Genomic DNA, 5,527 nt, shown 5'->3' with positions numbered 1-5,527 from the left:
TTTTAAGATGGTTTTCTTTCTCATCTCCCTGCTCTTATTGTTTCTTTAGTAAATCAAACCTTTTTCTCCCCAAGTTGAGTCTGTTCTGCCCATGACACTCATGGCTGAGTGATCTCTCCATCCTTAGCTCAGCTCACAAGCCATTTGTCATATTTCTCTCTCTCCTGTGCAGTTTGGGAGGGGAGTGATGTTATGACTTGCTGGACACTGGGCTAAACCCCCACAGTGCCGCTTGGCAGGACAAAACAACTCACCCCGTCAGGTCCGTGTTGCTGTGTTTGCTGCAGGATAATGGTGTGTTTCCAGTCCTTTCAGGGAGGGTGGGCAGAGGCAGCTGTGCCAGGGAGGACGGCCCCAGCTGCCCCACGGGCCAAGGACACAGCGATGGCCGTGGCTCACACACGGGCAGCACCCGGCACCCCGACCCACGGCCCTGCCCACACAGGCAGCCAGGGCAGCAGCTTCCACAGCAACCCATCCTCCTGCCCCCAGCCCATCCTCCTGCCCTCAGCCCATCCTCCTGCCCTCAACCCATCCTCCTGCCCCCAGCCCATCCTCCTGCCCTCAGCCCATCCTCCTGCCCTCAACCCATCCTCCTGCCCCCAGCCCATCCTCCTTCCCTCAACCCATCCTCCTGCCCTCAACCCATCCTCCTGCCCCCAGCCCATTCTCCTGCCCCCAGCCCATCCTCCTGCCCTCAACCCATCCTCCTGCCCATAACCCATCCTCCTTCCCTCAGCCCATCCTCCTGCCCCCAGCCCATCCTCCTGCCCTCAGCCCATCCTCCTGCCCCTAACCCATCCTCTTGCCCTCAGCCCATCCTCCTTCCCTCAGCCCATCCTCCTGCCCCCAGCCCATCCTCCTGCCCTCAGCCCATCCTCCTGCCCCCAACCCATCCTCTTGCCCTCAGCCCATCCTCCTGCCCTCAACCCATCCTCCTGCCCCCAACCCATCCTCTTGCCCTCAGCCCATCCTCCTGCCCTCAACCCATCCTCTTGCCCTCAGCCCATCCTCCTGCCCTCAGCCCATCCTCCTGCCCCCAACCCATCCTCCTGCCCTCAGCCCATCCTCCAGCCCTCAGCCCATCCTCCTGCCCTCAGCCCATCCTCCTGCCCTCAACCCATCCTCCTGCCCATAACCCATCCTCCTTCCCCCAGCCCATCCTCCAGCCCTCAGCCCATCCTCCTGCCCTCAGCCCATCCTCCTGCTCCCAACCCATCCTCTTGCCCTCAGCCCATCCTCCTGCCCTCAACCCATCCTCTTGCCCTCAGCCCATCCTCCTGCCCCCAGCCCATCCTCCTGCCCTCAGCCCATCCTCTTGCCCTCAGCCCATCCTCCTGCCCCCAGCCCATCCTCCTGCCCTCAGCCCATCCTCCTGCCCCCAGCCCATCCTCCAGCCCTCAACCCATCCTCCAGCCCCCAGCCCATCCTCCTGCCCTCAGCCCATCCTCCAGCCCTCAACCCATCCTCCAGCCCCCAGCCCATCCTCCTGCCCTCAGCCCATCCTCTTGCCCTCAGCCCATCCTCCTGCCCTCAGCCCATCCTCCAGCCCTCAACCCATTCTCCTGCCCTCAGCCCATCCTCCTTCCCTCAGCCCATCCTCCTGCCCTCAGCCCATCCTCCTGCCCCCAACCCATCCTCTTGCCCCCAGCCCATCCTCCTGCCCCCAACCCATCCTCCTGCCCTCAGCCCATCCTCATGCCCCCAACCCATCCTCTTGCCCTCAGCCCATCCTCCTGTCCCCAACCCATCCTCCTGCCCTCAGCCCATCCTCCTGCCCCCAACCCATCCTCCTGCCCTCAACCCATCCTCTTGCCCCCAGCCCATCCTCCTTCCCTCAGCCCATCCTCCTGCCCTCAGCCCATCCTCTTGCCCTCAGCCCATCCTCCTGCCCTCAGCCCATCCTCCAGCCCTCAACCCATTCTCCTGCCCTCAGCCCATCCTCCTTCCCTCAGCCCATCCTCCTGCCCTCAGCCCATCCTCCTGCCCCCAACCCATCCTCTTGCCCCCAGCCCATCCTCCTGCCCCCAACCCATCCTCCTGCCCTCAACCCATCCTCTTGCCCCCAGCCCATCCTCCTTCCCTCAGCCCATCCTCCTGTCCCCAACCCATCCTCCTGCCCTCAGCCCATCCTCCTGCCCCCAACCCATCCTCCTGCCCTCAGCCCATCCTCCTGCCCTCAACCCATCCTCCTTCCCTCAGCCCATCCTCTTGCCCTCAGCCCATCCTCCTGCCCCCAGCCCATCCTCCTGTCCTCAACCCATCCTCCTGCCCTCAGCCCATCCTCCTGCCCTCACCTCCTGGAAGGGTTGTTTTGTTTCTTTGTAAGGTTTGTCAGATAATGGAGGCAATTGTTAGTGGAATGTTAGATTCAGTGTTCTGAGCAGCAGGTACGTTCAGATGAAGATTATTTGCATGTAATAACACAAAGATCCATCTGCAGACCGGCTCTCCTGGAGAATAATGACATCCTTTGCTGTGCAGGGAGCCAGGACAAAGCCCACCCCGTTTGTAATCCCCTGGAAGCCACTAAAGAGCACTTGAGCGGGGTGTGAGCAGGGCAGGGCTGCGTGCCAGACCTCTCCCTGCAGCAGAGCATGTTATCCCAGATGCATTATTCAACAAAAGGTGTCGGTCCAGCTTTTTGCACTAGTTGAAAGCAAAATCACAGCCATTTGAAGCCAACTCTTTGGCAACTGGAATTCTCTTCACATTGTGTTTCTTCTCCAGCAATGCCAGCATCAAATTGTGCCAGCAGCCGAGCCAGACGTCAGCAAGAGGAGGCAGAATGGAACCGGCTTCGATATCATCAAACTTCAAAAGGCTCACGGTGTCAGGCTGTTTTTCTCCTCCCTGCTGTCTCTAAGCCTTTAAGGCACTCTGGTGCTGTGGTTTTGTGTGTGGCTTTGCAAGGAACTATAGAAATTTCCTGTTCCTTTATGTTTCCAAAGGGCAATTCCCACCTTCCTCGGTGCCCGTGGTCACTGTGGGGCCACTGCTGGCCAGGCCTGTGTGGCAGCCCCTTCATCCCACATGGCTTACTGTATTTCCTCTGATGACCTGTCAGAGCCACAAGCCCTTCTCATTATAACCAGCAGCTGAATGTAAAGTGAAGAGCAAGAGCCCTGCCCACTCCCTGGCTCTGTCAGGAGAAGCACCAGCTCTTTGTTCAGGGGGAGGTTTCCCCTCCCGGGGCTTTGGGCTGTGGCAGGAGGCAGCCTGTGGTCCCCTCGGGGTGCTGGACCCGTGGGTGCCCTTGGTGCTGGCTATGGTGGGGATGGGGATGTGGGAGAGAGGTTCTCCCATCCCTGGGCAGCCTCCTGCCTGCCCCCAGCAAAGACCACCTCGTGCCCAGCTCAGCCCCAAGCAGCCTCTGACCCAGTGGGATGGGGAGAGAATCAGAAGGGGAAAAGTGAGAAAACTCGTGAGTTAAGGCCAGTTTAAAAGGAGAACAAAAGCTGAGCACGTGTGCAAAGCAAAGCAGTGAATCCCCTGCCCACTTCCCATGGGCAGGCCAGGTCAGCCATGCCCAGGACAGCAGGGTCCATCCCACCTGATGTGACTTGGGAAGACAACCACCACCACTCCGTGTCCCCCCCTTCCTCTCTCCTCCCCAGCTTGACATGCTGAGCGGGTCATCCTGTGGCCTGGGACATCCCTGGGGTCAGCTGGGGTCATCTGTCCTGGCTGTGTCCCCTCCCAGCCCCCTCAGCCTCCTCGCTGGTGGGGCGAGGAGCAGGAAAGCCCTTGACCTGCACAAGCCCTGCTCAGCAGTAACCCCAACAGCACTGCATGACCAACACTGTTTCCAGCACAAATCCTAACCAGAGCCCTGGACCAGCTACTGTGGAGAAAATTAACTCTATCCCAGCCCAAACCAGCACACATGCTCAGCATCTTCTCATAGAAACATCTGCCCTCTGCCTGCTCTCCTGTGCTGCTCTTGGCTCGTACCAGAGCTCCTCAGACCTCTGCCCTCCCTCCTGCAATGAGCCAGCCCTGATGGCCAGGACGGGTCAAACCTGCTGCTTTATGTGCATGAAGACACATCAGACTTTACAATGTCACTGTCTTTCCCAGAGCTGGTTTGCTGGACAGACCATGGGCTCTGGGGGCTCGCGTGGGGCAGTCCCTTGTGCCATGGGTCTGCAGCGGCCGTGCAGCTGTGCTCTCTGTAGCACACAATACCATCTGATCAGCTCCAGCAGTTGTGGGTGAAGCCATATTTGGCTTGACTTGCAAATGATAAGTCATGTTGAGGTGTTCTTTTGGGGGTTGTTTCCTTTTTTCCTGCTGGAAATGAGAAGGACGATGACGTGATGGGAAATGTCAGGCGCTGCGTGGCGTGGGCGGGATGCCTGCAACTGCTCAGCCCCACTCCAACTGTGCTATTGAGAAGCTCTCTAAAGGCAGACAAGCTGAAAACATGGGGTTTTTTAAACAATACACAAGAGGTTTACAATCTGTCACACGTGTCTAATTGGCTTTTATGATACGTGCACGCCAATCGCCTCTGGATGTGTTCCCAGTCATTCCTCTGTGCCTCCCCCTCTTCTGCTTGGCCCACAAGCCCTGGGGTGCCTCTGCCAAGCTTCCCCCCCTCAAGGAGAGCCCCTTTTCATGGGTGTTTGTCACATTGCAGCAGGACTGGCAGCCCCTCGTGCTGAGCAGAGGGAGAAGTGTTTGTTTCTGGAGGAATATCGACACTAGGAAAAACGAAGGAAGGGCCAGAGAGGAGACGTGGAGCCATCAGGGGCTGCTCATGGCACATTCCACCAGCTTCAGGGACGGGTCACCTGAGGGTGCCAGAGAGCACCTCGGAGTCAGATACGCTGTGCAGCCCCCTCTGAGGCCATAACCTCCTTTGCTCAGCCACATCTGCACACCACAGCTGCCAAAAGCAGGCTGCAGACACCCTCCCACCACAGTGCTCCCCAGGGCCAGGAGAGCCCCCCATGAGCCACCTCAGTCTGAGATCAGAGAATCATAGAATGGGGGGGGTTGGAAGGGACCTGTAGAGCTCATCCAGCCCAACCCCCTGCAGAAGCAGCTCCCACCTACATCAGGTCACACAGGAATGTGTCCTGGTGGGTCTTGAAGCCCTCCAAGGAAGGAGCCTCCACACCCTCCCTGGGCAGCCTGGGCCAGGGCTCCCTCACTCAAACACTGAAACAGTTTGTCCTTATGTTTAACTGGAACTGTTTGTGTTGCAGCTTCATCCCATCAGCCCTTGTCCTGTTGCTGGATACAATAGAAAAAAAGTGCTGTCCCAACCTCCTGACACCCACCAGTGAGATATTTGTGACTATTGATGAGCTCCCCCCTCAGTCTCCTCTTCTCCAGACTGAACAGCCCCAGGTCCCGCAGCCTTTCCTCACAAGGCAGATGCTCCAGTCCCCTGATCATCCCGGTGTCCCTGCACTGGCCTCTCTGCAGCAGTTCCCTGTCCCTCTGCAGCTGGGGAGCCCAGAACTGGACACAGGGCTCCAAATGAAGCCTCAGCAGGGCAGAGCAGAGGGGGAGCAGA

Source organism: Colius striatus, chromosome 16 (genome assembly GCF_028858725.1).
Source record: "Colius striatus isolate bColStr4 chromosome 16, bColStr4.1.hap1, whole genome shotgun sequence".
Lineage (NCBI taxonomy): Eukaryota > Metazoa > Chordata > Aves > Coliiformes > Coliidae > Colius > Colius striatus.
This window is presented reverse-complemented; position numbering follows the sequence as displayed.